Source organism: Paroedura picta, chromosome 14, assembly GCF_049243985.1.
Source record: "Paroedura picta isolate Pp20150507F chromosome 14, Ppicta_v3.0, whole genome shotgun sequence".
NCBI classification, from domain to species: domain Eukaryota; kingdom Metazoa; phylum Chordata; class Lepidosauria; order Squamata; family Gekkonidae; genus Paroedura; species Paroedura picta.
The window spans coordinates 40448305-40464112 of NC_135382.1; the positions used below are offsets into that span (position 1 = coordinate 40448305).

Here is a 15808-nt window from a genome sequence, read left to right on the forward strand (position 1 = left end):
CTGCATTGCTAGAGACAAAGTGGCCCTCGGGCTCAGGGCTCAGGGCGTGGATTTCTGTCTCGGCTGTATCACCCCTGCAACTGCAGCAAAGCCTTTATCTGCAATGGTAGAGGGGGGCCCATCAGGCAAGCCAGGCCTTTCCCCTGCTTGATGCAGCACCCTTCGCCTTTTTGCTGTCACAGAGAAACGCAGCTGCTCCCATGTTCTAAGACATGAGACAGAAATATTCATAACAGCGCAAAAAGAAATCTGCCTGAACAAGGTCAGACTGTGGAATGTATTTGCCTTCCCTCTCATTCTCACCCTGTTCAGCTAATTCGGGATCCAAAGCTGCAACTCTGGAAGAGGACTAAAGGATCTGTGCTGGAATTTCAGCAGCGAAATTGCACTCCCTATGAACCTATGTATGAAATAGCCTTCCTAACAAATTGGGGCCATAGTCCCCAGAAATTATTGCTTCCACTTGCCTGAAACTGTGATCAGAAGCATGGCAGTATTTCTAGCCAGAGCATTTCTATAGCAATACCTGGGCCATGAGCGTCAGGGGAGGGGATAAATTCGGAATGCTGAACCAATGACAAAGACATTCCAGAGAAGGCTTTAAGAGGCATTTAAAGGGAAGAAAGTTTGAAGAAATTAAACAGTCTGGAAACTATTATCCATTAAAAGTCACTAGAGCACTAAAAAGCTAGTGGCTGGCAGCTCCGGTAGAAGCCCTTTCAAAAGTTGCCATGGCAGCTCCTGCTGCAATTCGCCCACTCAGTCTTCAGCACGGACTTGAAAAAAATGCCACACAAGCACCAACAAGTAAATGTCACCAAAGGGAAACAGAAGAACTTTGCTTGCCACAAAGCCTGCATTAAGCCTCCCACCGACAAGAAGGCCGTGAGGAGGACCAAGGCAGAGCACGGCACGAAGGGCCAGGCTGGACTCGGAGGAGCCCAAGACCGAAGCAGCTAATGCTCCATTCCACTAAACACTTTTACTCGTTTTTAACCTTCGTTTCCAGGACTTCAAAAGGACAACGCACAGGGAAGCAATCACAAACCCCAAACAAACTTTCAGTCAGCAAAAGTGTTGACAGCTTTTCAGGAATTTTCAGTCGGCCAAGAAGCTGCAGTGTCACATTGAGACGCAAACCCTGGCAGCCAGATCTGCAGCCCAGGCCTGCTGGGGCACACCGAGGCCGGAACGGGCCAAAGCACACACGGGGCGGGCGCTGCTCCGGCTGCATCTTGCACAGGTTCATTTACAAACCTAGGGACAGAAGCCACGGGTTTTCACACGGCCAGAGTCTTGCAGGGAAGTTCCAGCCACACTAGCACTGCTGCTCAGCCCTTGGGCTCCATCTCATCCCTGGGCTGTTTAAATGTCTGCATGAAGGTCATCCAAAGAATCCGGCTGGGTGGAAGTCCCCCCATATGTGGTGCAGGATCCTGTCATGAAGCCACGGCCACGTGTTCTATAGGGGGGGGGCTAGCCGTGAAGAGTGCCCAGAAGCTACAACGGAAGGCTACAGCCAGAATACTGGTGGGATCACTACCACGCCAGTCTCTGTCCTCCTACACTGGATCCCTTTCCTCCCAATTCGCTTCCAGGCCCAATTCATGGTGTCAGTACTGACCTTTAAAGCCCTGCCTACACCCGTAACTTGACCTGACCCTACAGTCATCTGCCAGGGCCCTGCTCCAGGTGCCCCTGCCATCTCATGTTAGATGGCTGGCAAGCCAGTGAAGAGCAATGAGACTTCATTCAAGAGATGAGCTTTCGTGTGCCTGCACACAAAAGCTCATCCCTTGAATGAAGCTTTGTTGGTCTTAAAGGACCTTTAATTTGGTCTTCCACCCACACGGCGACCCCTGGAGCCTAAGCCGATGAAGAGCCTTCCATCTCAACTGTGGCCCCAAAAATACAGCATTCCTTCCCTCCTAAAGAGTCCATCTGTTCCCTTCTATAGTTGGGTTCTGACAGCAGACAAAGACTTCTGTTTTGCTCAGCACTTCCCTACTGACCCTCCTTCCTATTTGGGTAGTTTAAAAAAACAACTTTATCACTTCATATATTTGAAGAAGGCAGCTTTGACTCTTAAAAGCTTACCCCCCCCCAGAGGTCTTGATGGTCTGAATCACAGCAGACCTACAGGGCTAAGCAATGGCTGTATGGTTGTGTGTTTTTTAAGTTCATCAAAATGTGATTGACTGACTGCTGCAAGTCTTGTAGACCTGAAGCTGGGTGGAATAGCGGCATTCAACCATTTCAAATAAATAATATTCTCTCCCTATTCTGACCACGGGGTCCACAGTTAGACTTCATCCTCTACCCTACCATCAGCTGCCCCAATAATTATTCACACTGGTATTAAGAGGATCCAGGCGAGAAGTCAGCCAGCCAAGAGTTAGGATTTTTAGTAAAAATAGAATGCTCGTGGGAAAGCCGCCATTTTGCCTCCATACCAACACCTGAGAAATTATGCTAACATCAGACACCAAGGGAAGCTCCCCTGGGTAAGACGGCTGATGAAGGAACAAAGTTGCTTCCAAACAAATATAGCCTTCCATTTTATTTTCCATTATTTTCTAACATTGTTTTTAATTGCTCATCTATTCTGGAGAAACGCTTTAAAGAAAAATGCAATATTATTGCCCACATAAAGGGGGGAAATGCTGTTTCTGGAAAACTATCAGTAAATAATGCAATTCAGCTCCAAAGTCTTTTCGGCCTGAGAGCATTGTTCAGCCTGAGAGCTAGCTGTCCTGCCTCCGACCCTAGCAAAAGTGGAAATAAACAGAGGGGGGTGGGAGGAACAGCAGAAAATACAACCAGAGAAGCCGAGATCAAAAGGACAAGCAGAAGGTGCTGAAGGAGAAGCACAAAGGCTGCAGTGAGCACTCAAAAGGGCCGGGATGAGGGGCCAGCCACTGGGAAAGACGGTGACTCCGGGCAAGGGCGGCCATCTGCCTCCGGGAGACTCTTCTGCTGGAGCTTGACGGCCGGCATTCTCTCTCCAGTGACAAAACGGGGCTCTCTGGTCCCCTCCGTGGTGCTGGCTTGCCCTGCGAGGCCACAAGCCCGCCTCGTTTCAGAGGGCTGGTAACCTTTGCTTTAGTTCTGCCACTCCTACGACTGGCTGGACAGATGCATCGGCCTGGCCTGGCCTCTCCCCTCCCCTCCCGCAGCTTGAGCTGGAACCAGGCACTTTGTACTGGGGGAGGGGGGAGATCTCCATCTGCCTCTTGAACCAACTGTGCCGCTAGAAAAGGGGGGGCACAAGGGCGCCATTCAGAAAACCCCTTAATGCCGCTCTCTTTCCCCGGCGGGAGTGCTCCCTGCCAAGGCTTCTGGGGCTCCTTCGCCGCTAGAAGCACATTTTCATCACAGCTTCCTGTTTCCAGGACTGAATCTGCATTGTTCTAAAAGAAGCCTCAGAATTCTGACAGTTACTTATTGGCGGAGCACAAGGAGGCTAGAAAAGGGGGAGACCCAGCCCCGCAATCAAGTCTAGGAAATAAACGGGGCAGACTGTAGCAGTACCAAGTCCGTGGCCTGGGATGAGGACCTAGCCGCCCCCCACGTAGCGCCGAAGAAGGAAGAAGGTCTCTCCGTTTCTACCAGTGGCCTGCGGAGAGGTGCCACAGGCCTCTGCATCACAGAGAGCACGGGCTGGCTTCCAGACTGCCAGAGATCTACCCACAGGTAAGATCCACAAGCAGCTCTTCCTGCATCACGAGGGAAGGATGCTTCTCTGCTTGCCCAACTTCAAGGTCACTTACAAATCCTTCAGAAGTCTCTCAGCCCTGCACAGGTAAGTCAAGATGTCAACTGGCAGACCATAAAATTATACTCCTCGTCCACAGTTTAAGAAGCCACGCAAACAAAAACCCAATCCCTAGCCAACACATGAATGCAAAATGCCAGCGCTGCAAAACTACCAAACTCTATGCCTCCCCCCAGTAACACACGGCAGAGTGACTATATGTGTCTGCGTAAAATGCACAGGCGTCTCCCAGAGCTAAATGTGAATGTCACAGACGCAGAACAAGAATTCAGCGCAGAACTTCACACTCCAGGCTGCTTCTTGGAGAGGCAGAAGCCTGTACCACGACAGAGAACCGAAGCTCCTGCATAACGAAGCATCCAATGATTTAGGAGTTCTGCATCATCTGCGACTAGCCAGTTTGCACGATGCAACTGAGCATTGCCTGGTGTGTGAACATGCCCTAAATTGGTGTGCGAGGAAACAACTGTGGCTTATTCGCATCACTGTTATCAGAGGGTCCAACCAATGACTTTTGTTCTTAGCTGCCATTCTGCAAAGACATCTCAGCTGCTTCCCCATTCGATACACTAATATGAAAGTAAATGATAAGTGATTCTCAAGAAACTGTGCCGTTTGCTGGGACAGAATGGCCACTAATTACTAACTGAGAAAGGTCCTTCTCCTCTGAGGTGAAGGGGGACATCTGAGCGATGGGTCCCCCCCCCCCCGCTTAGTCAGGGAGGCAGGAACGCAAATTCTTCTCCTGCACCTCGCTTCCCTTGGTGATGACGTCCTGCCTTTTTCTTACGTACCCTCTCGGCGCAGTCCCCTTGCTCCTGTTTGTGCTCTGGCTTTTCTTCGGGTAAGCACAGCCCGTTTAGGGGCAGTGCCTTCCGGACCCACTGGATGAGGCCCCCCCAACCAGAGGAAGCAGGGAGGGGAGAAGAATGCTTGCTCCTCCCTCCCGCCCTGAACCCATCATTCAGGGGCTCCCCACTTCAAGAGGGAGAATGAGACGCACTCCCGCAGTGGCAATACCAACACCCTTTTGTGCACACCGCCCACCCCAAGACACCCCCCCCCCAATGTAAGAGGCTCCATGTGCTGGGTGAGGCTGTGCTTCCAAGCGGCTCAGGAAACCCAGTCTGGGGGAGCAGGACTGGCACTGAGATCATAAACGGCTCTATTTTTATCAGCCGACAAGGCCTAATCCTCCTCTGAGCAGGAGGCTTGCCTCTCTTCTCTGGAAGAGCTCCATGCTGAGGGCAGGAAACCAGGTGACCGGATGAGCTTCATCCCTCCACCCTTAAAGTCCGTGCCAAGCCCAAGTGTTTCAGCACAAAGGATGGGGGGGTGTCAGATCCTACACACACAACACAAAAGGGAGGGTAGAAAAGTGGGGCAAAGACAAGGAAATGCCTCTAACTCTCCCCCCACCACCACCACCTCCAAAGTGTCCCTTCTGGGTACAGCCACTGCCTCAGCTGCTGGCACGGGTGGGACCAGGAGCAGCTGCTAAACCCCTCCATGGACCAAGGCGGGGGGGGGGGGCTGAGATTGTTTCTCTGGATCCAATGCCAAGTTCCAGTCTTCAAAGCAAACTCCCCCCCCCCCCCAATGCACATTGCTCTGGACTGGGAAGCGAGTCGGAGACTTCATCTGTTGCCCAGCCCTCTCCTTCCTCGCCTTCCCGTCCTCTGGAAAGGGCAGCAGTGTTAATATGCACCCTGAGGTTGCTGCCTGTGAGGGGAACATCAGAATCATCAGACCACCCTGGGCTCCAGCTTGGTGCAGAGGTTGAGGGCGATGGCCTGAAGAGCCAGGTGTGGGTCCCTGCTCCTTCACCTGCAGCCAGCTGGGTGACCCTGGGCTTAAGCTGTTCTCACAGGACAGACCTGTCAGAGCTTTCTCTCTCTCTCTCTCTCTCTCTCACGAACCTCACAGGGTGTCTGCTGTGGGGAGAAGAAGGGATCGTGATTGCAAGCCGCTTTGTGATTCCTTTGGGCAGTGAATTGTGGGGTATAAAAGCCAGCTCTTCTTCTCCCAACGGTCAGAGGCAAATTCCTGCTCCGAGGAGGTTTGTTTAACTGTGAGGACAGTCAATCTCGGAGCTTAAAAAGTGCCTGTCTGCCGCCACAGCCGCCCCCCCCCCAAACCCAATCCACACTAGCCTTGTCCCCCACCCCTGATGAGCCCTCTCAACTGCTTACTACAACACACACTGCGATTGTATACGTGTAAATTGCTGTTAAGCCCCGGCCGCCTTATGCTGACTCCACAGGGTTTTCAAGGCGAGAGCGGGAGGGGGGGGGCTCGCCATCGCCTGCCTCTACGGAGCAATCCTTGGTGTCTCCCATCCGAGAACGGTGCACGGCCATTGCTGCTCAGCTTCCAAATCGGACGCGATCGGGCTAGCCTGGACCACCCAGATCAGGGCCTCTGCAAGACCGCCTCTCCCCTTAGGCCTTTATGGTCCCAAGCACAGTGAAATATAAAACGAGCACATACTCAATTCTGCCACAATGCTTACTAAGCGACCTTGGGCCAGTCACACTCAACCTAAAATTCACAACAACCTTGCAAAGTAGAACTACTCGCCTTGGAAGATGGGTGAGATCGAAATCAATTTAAAAAAAATTATAAACAGAAATCTGTTAACTAAATAAAAAGCTTTCAGCTGTAGAGCATAGAAAATTGCTTTACCCTTTATTAAAACAAAACCTTTTTTTCTGTAAAATAGGCAAAACTACTGGTAAGATAAATATCTCTTAAATATGGCAGCTGTGGATTTATTTTCTAACGCCTCCAACCTTTGACACGTAGCAACATTAACTTGAATTATGGCACCGAAAGTGGGCTCTGCCTCTCTTCAGATCCATTTTAATTAAATCTTGGTATTTAAGGAGGTATATAGAATCCTATAATTTACTCTATGGATCAGAGTAATTTATGAGCTTCTACCACGCATATCTTTTCCACCTTAACCTGTGTCCTTACCTTGAAATCTCAAAGGGATCTCAGCTGCCAGACGATGCTGGTGGAAACAGCCTCATGGAGAACACATGTCACGCCCTCCCCAGCCATTACAGGAGCATTCAGCTTAATGTCCTCCAGATGTGCCCTACAACAGTGGACAGGCCAACCTCTTCTGCAACCAAAGCAAATCAAGAGCAGGAGGCCACCCTTGCTGATTGTTGCACGGAAGGTCATACATACATCAGGAGGAACAAGAAGGGCACAGAAGGGAACAAAACCTTTCCAAGATTATTGCTGCTCATCATTCTACTGTTTCCCTCAAAGAGCCCTCGCTCTCTCACTGCATCACGCTGGAGGAGCCTTCACTACATACTAATGGGCAGGTTCTGGCCCTGCATGGGGAACCACAGACTCCACTAGCTATGGCTTTGCACCTCCCAAGACTCACAGCAGGAAGGCAACAAAACAAAATTATTGCTTTCATCCAAAAGGCCCATTTCTGGGATAACGGTGACAACAACAGCATCTGAATCCTTTTTTAAAGGTAATATACAGGCATTTGTGACACAACCCAAATACAGTCCCAGAAATAAAATGACTTCCTCGCTGCAAAGTAGCCATGACTCACCCTCCACATCAATCAACATCTGCTTGCTTGTATACAAAGTGGAAGGAGAAAGCAAGGGGTGTTTCAGACAGCAAATGAAAGCTTTCCTCTTGCCTGCCCAGGTTTCCTCCTGTGTAAGAGCACCAGGGAGCACCTTCAGGTCCTTTCGCTGCCACCTGAGCTGCCTCGCAGCCCGTCCGCTGGTCCTGTCTGTGTGCAGGCCGATGCTCCCTCCCTCAGGCCCTGCCCACTGCACTGTGGCCCACCAGATTGTGCACAGCCATCCCCCCCTTCTCCCAAGGTGCCAGAGTGCACACTCACCAATGAGTGTGCTGCTACAGACACGGCAAGAGAAGCACTAACACAGAAGCCACTAAAAGAAGCTCTGCTTCCTCCAACAAAAAGGGGGCTTTGTACCTATTTCCCACTTTCCAGGTGAAGCACATGAGACCGATGCAAACATGGGCCAGAGCTGACTTTGTAATTTATCCTCACCAAAATGAACGCACAAGAAGGAGCTAACTTGGACAGTCTGACTCCACGTAAAGCATAAATCCTGTCCTCGGGACATTTACAAATCCACTAACACGTAGCATGACTAACAAAATGGAAAGTCCACAAGAGGAACGTAGGCTAAGGGGCAACTGACTAGAGGAGTTGTTCTTGGCCTACCTGAGCCCTCAGCCGCCCTACACGCCATGCGCTACTTCTTCTCTTGAGAGCGCTGAGGTCTATTCTCGCTTCCCCAACTGCCAGGCCTTGGTCTTCTCCCACCCTGCAAGGAAAGCCAAACACAAACAACGCTGTGCTCTCTGAATGACGGCTGTGTTAACATCGAGGTGGCAGAGCAGATCAGACAGGTGCAAGGAAAGGCGAACCAAATGCGAACACGCTCATTCAGTCAGAGAAGACTTGACATTCCTGTGAAGTATGCACAGGGCATGCCAAAAACTGCCTTGGCAACAGCAAGCCCGGAGCACACGTGCGCACCCTCCTCCAAAACTAGAAGGCTTTGCCTAAAACCCCACGGTCTACTTTGAGCAGGGCAGCCAAAAAGACGGCACAGAAACAACTTGGCCTTTTCTGTGGCTCCGTCGCACGGACAGTGATGTTCATCGCAGAACATTAAAAGTGGAAGCGCGAACCAGAAGCTTAAGACGGGAATGCACATACTACTAGTTTCCTTTAAGAGGCTGAACATCAAGATAGTGCTCCAGTCATGGGGGCTGGGAATGCCGCTATGCAGGACAATGAAGGACCCACAGGCATAAGCCAGCTTCACGGATTTCAAGAGGCACTGAGGCCTAGAAGCACCCTAACCTACACTGGCCGCCCTAAGATCTGCACTAGGATTCTCAGGATGCTGCTGCGGGAACAACGCTGCTTCTGTAAGGGACAGCAGGGCACACGCAGGGTGCTTTATATCAAGGAAGCTTCTGAGGTAGAAAAGTCATGCCGGAGCCCACACCTTCCAAGCAACTCTTACCTATAGCCCACATTCTGAAACCCACCAATACCCTTCAGTGTTTGGTTTTGCCCTCCCCGAGACAGAGAACTTAATGCATGGTAAGTACCGGACCACAGTTGTAAAAGACAACTCTGCTCAGAGCAACCAAACTCTGCGTTCCTTTTCTCCAGAGAAAAAGAATCGACAGGTAGTCCGTGCCAGGAAGGGACAACACATTCTCCAGCCCCAGGGGAGGGAACACCTATAGGGAAGAATGAGCAAAACAAACCTCAAAAAGGCCACCAAGAGGTAGGACATCTGAGCTCCGGGGTCTCTGAGCTACACTGCAGGCAAGTGTCTTGGGAGGCAGCTGCACTGCTTGTGATGTCAAATCTCACAGCAGCATTCCATGTTGAGGCTATGAGCCTTTAGCTGGCCGTCTTGTCAACACAGAGTCACCCGAAGCTGAATCCTTCAAAGATGGAGGTCCTGCGGCTGGGGAGGAGGGACCAGTGGAGGAAACGTGCCTGCCCTGCCTGGACAGCGCACAGCTTACCACTGCACAGACAGGCAGGAATCTGTGAGTGGTAGTTGATGCCTCCCTCTCCATGGAGGCTCAAGTCAGCAGAGGAGCTCAGCAGGCATTTTCTCATCTTCACCAGGCTACTAGTATCCTACCGGGCCTTAGCAAATTTTAAGAGACAACCCACGGGAAGAAAAACAACATACTGAAATCCTATGCTTATTTTCCTGGAAATAAGCGTCCACTGGAGTCAATGGAACTTTTTTTTAAAAAACGTGCCTAAGAATGTGTTATGCATTTTCCACATTTCACAGTGAGGCACCAGATTCCATTGGAAACTAAAACTACACTTAATGCTTCACATTGTTATACGTTCATTTTGCCCCAATGAGCAGGATTTAAAAAAAAACTCTCTGCAGTTGCTTCTTTTTCTCCTTCTTCCACACCCTGGTCCTCTTTCCCCTAAAAGTGCTTTGAAAGAGGTGGTGGTTTCCCTTGCTTTGGATGCTGCTGCCATCAGCCAGGACGTGTGGCGCTGCATCCGGGGCCTGGATTGATGGCGGCTTAAAAGGCAGCGGCATTTCAGCATGAGGACTTACTCCTGCCAAACAGGTGGCAGTGCAGACCATCATCCTCCCTGAGTATCATATAGACCAGGGGTAGTCAACCTGTGGTCCTCCAGATGTTCATGGACTTCATTTCCCATGAGCCCCTGCCAGCAAACGCTCAAGGATGCAAGTATGTAAAAATACCAAGTCTAAAAAGAACTGAAGCTTCTATTAAGGCCCTGACACAAAGAACAGTTGTTCCACGGGGACTGCCGCTGGATTTGTGTGTGCAAGAATCCCAACTAATCAGAGATGCTGAGCTTGGTCCAAAGAGCTAGCAGAACTATGTCAAGGATCTGGGATCAAGGAGCCTAAGCCTTCAATTCCTGCTTCCATTAAAACACCCATTCAGCTCCTTAATGTCATGATTTTCCCACAGGACAAGAGAACGTCTGAAGTTGAGTGAGATCCCCTTGAAAATGAATCAAAGGGCAAGTTCATGTTGCAGGTAGTGCCAACATAAGCAACAAAATTCTTGTGACATAACTTGCAACCGGAACATGCTCGGGGTCCCTGGCCCCAAATCAGTAAATGGGCCTCAACTAAGGCCAGGGCCCTTCCAGGCCTTGCCCAACACTCTGCCTAATGACATCAGGGCTCTGCAAAAACTTAATGAGTTGCACAGGGCCTGCAAGACAAAGTGGTTCTGCCAGGCCGATGGGTGAGGCCATAAATAGCATCCAGGAGATGCTGGCCTCCCGCCTTGACAGTCCACCCGCAGAAGAATCCCATATCCCCCCCCTCAGTGATCCCTCTCAATGCTTTGGATAAAGAGATGGCAGCCAGGGCTCTTTACAATTAGATTAGTATAAAGTTAAAAACTGAATTTTAAAATTTAATTGCAATGTATTTTAACTTTGTTGTAAGCTGTCCTGAGACCCCTGGAAAAGGGCAGGGTAAAAATCCAAAAATAAATAAATAAGAGGAAAAGTTACACAAAAAAATATCTTAGGTGCTCAAAGTAGATCAAATGCACTAGACTCACATTCACCAACTAAACCAACTGGCTATGCCTTGAAGTGTTTCAAAGAGATTAAGAGATAATGAATAGGCTTTAAAAAGTAAAATATGGAGGTTGAAGCTTCAGTCAAGTTGCACCAGGCAGATGTCAACGACAGCGAGGCAAGTCAGCACAGGATCTATTTCATTTATGGCACAGTCTCTTTCACACCTTCAGTTTGAAATGAAGGTATTGTACAGCAGGCATCCATGGCAGTTCTAAAGAGGGTTACACTACAATTAAAAGGTTTATAGATGCTGGTAAACTTTGGTATGTTTCCCATACTATGCTAGTTAGCACTTATAAGTTTTAAGCAATGCACACTCGAAGAAATCTTTTACAGCTGTGAGTTTGAAAGGAACAAACATAATTACAATTCTGAGCATGAAATGAGCTGCCACCATACATGCCTGAACCAAATCTGCTTCGCCAGCTGTAGTGAATCACAGCAGTCAGAATTAAACACAAAGAGGCCTAAAAGCGGCAGCGGCTCTTGCTGCCTTCCGCCCAGCCAGCATGCAGCACCTGGATCCGGACAGGCTGCAGAGGAGCGCAACAGCTTCAGGTGTGCAGTGGATGTGGTCGAGCAGCTCTTTGATCTCAGTGGAATGCAAGACCTCAAATATCACATCTGTGCTCTGGCCCTCTGACAGAATCACGCTTGGACCTGAGGGGATTTATAAAAACCAGCCTTCCACGGCCACCGGAAGGGAAACCCACAGGACCACAAATCTAGTTTGCAGTTTAACTAGCAGACTGAAAACACCCCCCCAGAACAAGCAGCAGCGGCATCTTTTTCTCCTTCATAGCGAGGATGACCAACGCCGGGTTCAAACTTCTTCTAGGGCAAAGGCAAAGTCTGTGCAGCATTAGACTTTCCAATGAAAACAGGAAACCAGTTCATAAAACCCACTGCAAATCAATACAAAGCATACCAACGTTGATGAAGTGCGACTGACCAAAGACACTCCCTTTCCAGCAAGGCAGCCCCCACATATGCAAAGTGAGCAGCCTGTCTTCTGCTGTGTTCACTGTGCACACGGCGCGTGGTCATGGCAACAGGACTTCACAGCCAATATGTCCTGAGTAGTTTGCACAATGTGGTCCAAACACTATGCACGTGTGCTACCTGATCTGCAATTTCCACTCTGGCGTCTCTGAACCTCACATATGCCTTGCCCCAGTCCAGTTTGCTCACTCCAGGGAACAAGGCTAGCTTCCGGAGGACGTACCCTCCCTGGCCGGGAGAGAAAACCTCACCTTGTGCACGATTTCTCCTGTCTGAGCCTATTGACTGGAGCTATTCTGCACAGGACGGCACAATCAGCGCCTGGCAAGGGCCAGTAAAAGTCAGCGCTTGACTGTTTCTCCCACCAACACGAACAAAGGAGACGAGGAGACTCAAGAAGTTGCAGTCTCAGACCCGGAGTCTGGGATCAACAGAAAAAGGGGCGGCATTGGTTTCCCACTAGATAAGGTCATATTCCTGGCATGTTCAGCTTGGCCAATCCAAGCACTTATCTGTCTACTAGGCTAACATTCCCTGTTTGTGACCTGAACCACCAACCCTCCTCCTGACAATACAGCCCGGTTCACCTTCCAAGTGACTTGGGAAAGCAGCGAGATTAACTTTCCCACTGCTCTCAAATGGATCATTCTTCTTCATCGTATGTCTGTATTAGATGGTGCCACCATCCTGAAACAGCCAGCCTACCGATGGAAATCCAAAAATGCCAATGCCCCCACAGACTCTGTGCATGCTTTCTCTACTGGGCTTGCAGAGCCCGAAGCCCGAAGCCCTTAGCCTTGTGAATGGGGAACAGAGCTTGAAGGACAGCTCCCCGAACATGCTGCCAGAACCCCAAGCTGCCATCATTCTCAGTTTAGCGACCTACTTATCCAACTGGAAGATCAGGTTTGCAGTCCTCTTACTTGGTCTCCTAAACTTACACGAGACATCACAGAACTGGATTGTCTTCTCAGAGAAAACACAGTGATGCAAGAAGCCGAGGTGACCAGTCATAACAGACTTAAAACTGTAAGCATTTTGTATATGACCCACAATACACCAAACTGTGAGTTCTGTCTGAGACATACAGCCCTTAAAGCACCACAAGGTGACAATCCAGGAGAGTCAATGTCAGCTTGGCTTTTTTATATTTTTGAAAAGTTACAATTTGCATCATGAAAGAACTGCCTTAAGACGGCTGTTCAATGACATTTATCACCCTTGAAAATTCTTAAAACTCCCAATGCAAATAACAAAAGTTGTCAGTACTGTCCTAAAGCTAAAGGAGAGTTTAAATGTATGGCGTTTAAGAGTGCAGTGCTTTGAGAATGAGATTGCAAATTCAATCTTTGGAATGTTGCATTTTCATATCCCCCTCCAGACCCATTAATTTGCCTCCTAGATTATGCAAAATGTGTCATACCGGCAGAGTATCATGATACAATTTTATATTTAACAGCCGCTAGAATTATTTTTGGAAAGGCAGGAAATCTCACTCGATCTTTCCAAAAGGATTGGTTACTGAAGGGTCTGAAGATAGTCAAATTATTAAAATGAAGAACCTTCAAGAGAGCTACGTCTTAATAACCATCGGGGAACTTTGTCTGGGTGCTACTAATTGAGTACACTGAAGGAGAAACATGAGCCTGACAACGGATGGGGGCAACAGTCTCTAATAAGGAAGTCTATGACAGCTGTACATGTTTCTATAAAAACTATAGAGTTTGGAAGCCTCTCATTCGTTTCTGCCTCATTTAATTAGATTTCTCTATATGAAATCTTAGCAAAGCACTCCTTCCCCTGTCCTTCCAAAGTAGCTCCACACTTTATCACGGATATAAAACAGAGTAACTGCAAAGTATAATTTTCACAAAAGCATGGGCCTGGCTTCCAGTGTTTGGGGTTTCCTCTCCCCCCTCCCCCTCAAGCTGGGTCTCTACTGAGGGTCTAATTTTGTCCACAGCCTTTCATTTACCTACCCAAGAGCAGGTGCTCAATCTCTACCCTTTCCCAACTTTCACAGGACTACTGAGTAGACATTTGTGTTTTCTACCCCCTGCTGCAGTCTACCGAGTCCCCCCTGTTTTGTTCCTCGGAGACAGCACAGGGGTCTGCAGGGCCAGGGAAATCGCTGCTCTTTGGTCTAGATTATCAGAGTAAGTGGCCTGCATTTCTGCACGTTCAGCTGTTTTGAAGAACGCGGGAAGGACAGAAACCCACTGGAACCCCCCATCACACCAAGCCTAACACAGCAGCGGTCAGGAGACGATTGAGGAAGCTCCTGGGTTCCTCCTCAATGACTGATCAGTCTCTGAAAGACCACTCACCAAACACTATCGTCATCTTTATTTTTCTAACCCACCTTTTATGGGAGGGTAACAACAGGTTATAGACATTCATAAATGGCATTAAAAATATTCTGAAACAGTTAAAATGTTTTCATTTATCTGTACATCCACCAACTGACTGAATCACAGAGAGGGTTGCTGTTCTTGGACGGTAGGTTATCTTCCGATGTTGCCCAAGCACGAGTTCTACCAGCCAGTCCGATGTTACGGGTGTTACATTCCCAGCCTCAGCCGTAGACCTGGAGGAATGGAAGCCCCCACAGAGCCCTGATCTCAGTTGGCAAAGCAATCCACCAGGATGGGGCCGGTTTCAGCTCTTCAGGGGCCAGGGATCCTGAGCACCTTTCGGCCTGCTCACTGTAGATCTCCTCTTGCAATAAGTGCGGGTTCGGGTAACTATTACGTGTTTTGACAGACACACACAGGACAGCAACAAGGTCCAAAAGGCCTTGCAAAAGGTGACTGAGCATCCTAAAAAATGGCTCAGAATCTCATACAATGCAAAGGAGATCTCTGTAATGGTGACACCCTCTAGCATTTTCATGGCAGACTCAATACGGGGTGGTTTGCCATTCCCTTCCCCAGTCATTACCATTTTACCCCTCAGCAAGCTGGGTATTCATTTTACCGACCTCGGAAGTTTGGAAGGCTGAGTCAACCTTGAGCCGGCTGCTGGGATCGAACTCCCAGCCTCATGGTCAAAGCTTCAGACAGCATGTTAGCTGCCTTACCGCTCTGCGCCACAAGAGGCTCTTTAACGGTTCATAGAAACATGTTAAAAACATTCTAGTTAAAGTATGTTTCCACTAACGGCAAAATCAGTAAAAAGCTTGGTTCCGGCATACATTTTTCCTGCACTATAACAGCAAAAAACATCACAATTCAACTTGCATGAAGGAAAAGTTAAGAGCTTTCCTGGAAAAAACAAATACAGGATATTGGCAAGACTGTAGGAATGAGAGGGTTTTTTTTAAAGAGAGAGACTGCAAAGTACAACAAATGGATTCTGTTCTGTTTGTGCAACACGAAGAGGAAGTCTATCCCTTGCAAGGCTGCAATAATGAGTTTAGCATTGTCAGAGAACAAGCAGAACTATTAAGGATCTTTAAACAATTATGATGTTAACCTAACCACCCAGGACTGAGCTAGAGTCAACAGGACTCCCAGGCACAGAGGCAGTCCTGTGACGAGGGTCTCTTGCCACCGGACTGTCCTGGTTCTCCTAAGTGGCGTTTCAAAAGCACTCGCCCGGTCTCACGAGACCCCAGCAGTTTGCCCCGAAAAGCCCTGCTGAACTGAAGAGACTGTCCTACTGGGACGCAGAACGGAGTGGATGGGGGGTGTCTGGGCTCCTTGGGTGCCTCTGGGTGCTTTCTCAACCCTGAGGGGATTTCCTGCCTCCTCCACCCACCCCGGCCCAAGGAGGGTGGGTTGGGCTGGCCTGAAGTGAGCCAGGCGCTGGAACTCTGTGACTGGCCCCACGGGGCCCTGGGCGCTTTGAGGAGCTGGAGAGGAGCTGTCATTCTGGGGGAT

General features: G+C 49.3%; 1 protein-coding gene across 4 annotated transcripts in view; it reads right to left on the reverse strand.

Annotated features, from left to right (window-relative positions):
* The window catches only part of ANKRD11 (ankyrin repeat domain containing 11), a 132864-nt gene that overhangs the window by 90120 nt on the left and 26936 nt on the right, over positions 1 to 15808 (reverse strand). Inside the window, exon 3 of one of the 4 annotated variants that reach the window (XM_077310212.1) lies at positions 8013 to 8115. The exons of the other annotated variants lie outside the window; for them this stretch is intronic. The gene's annotated coding sequence lies outside the window, so the exon portion shown is untranslated. The remainder of the gene's footprint in view (positions 1 to 8012; positions 8116 to 15808) is intronic. 4 annotated transcript variants of the gene reach the window in all.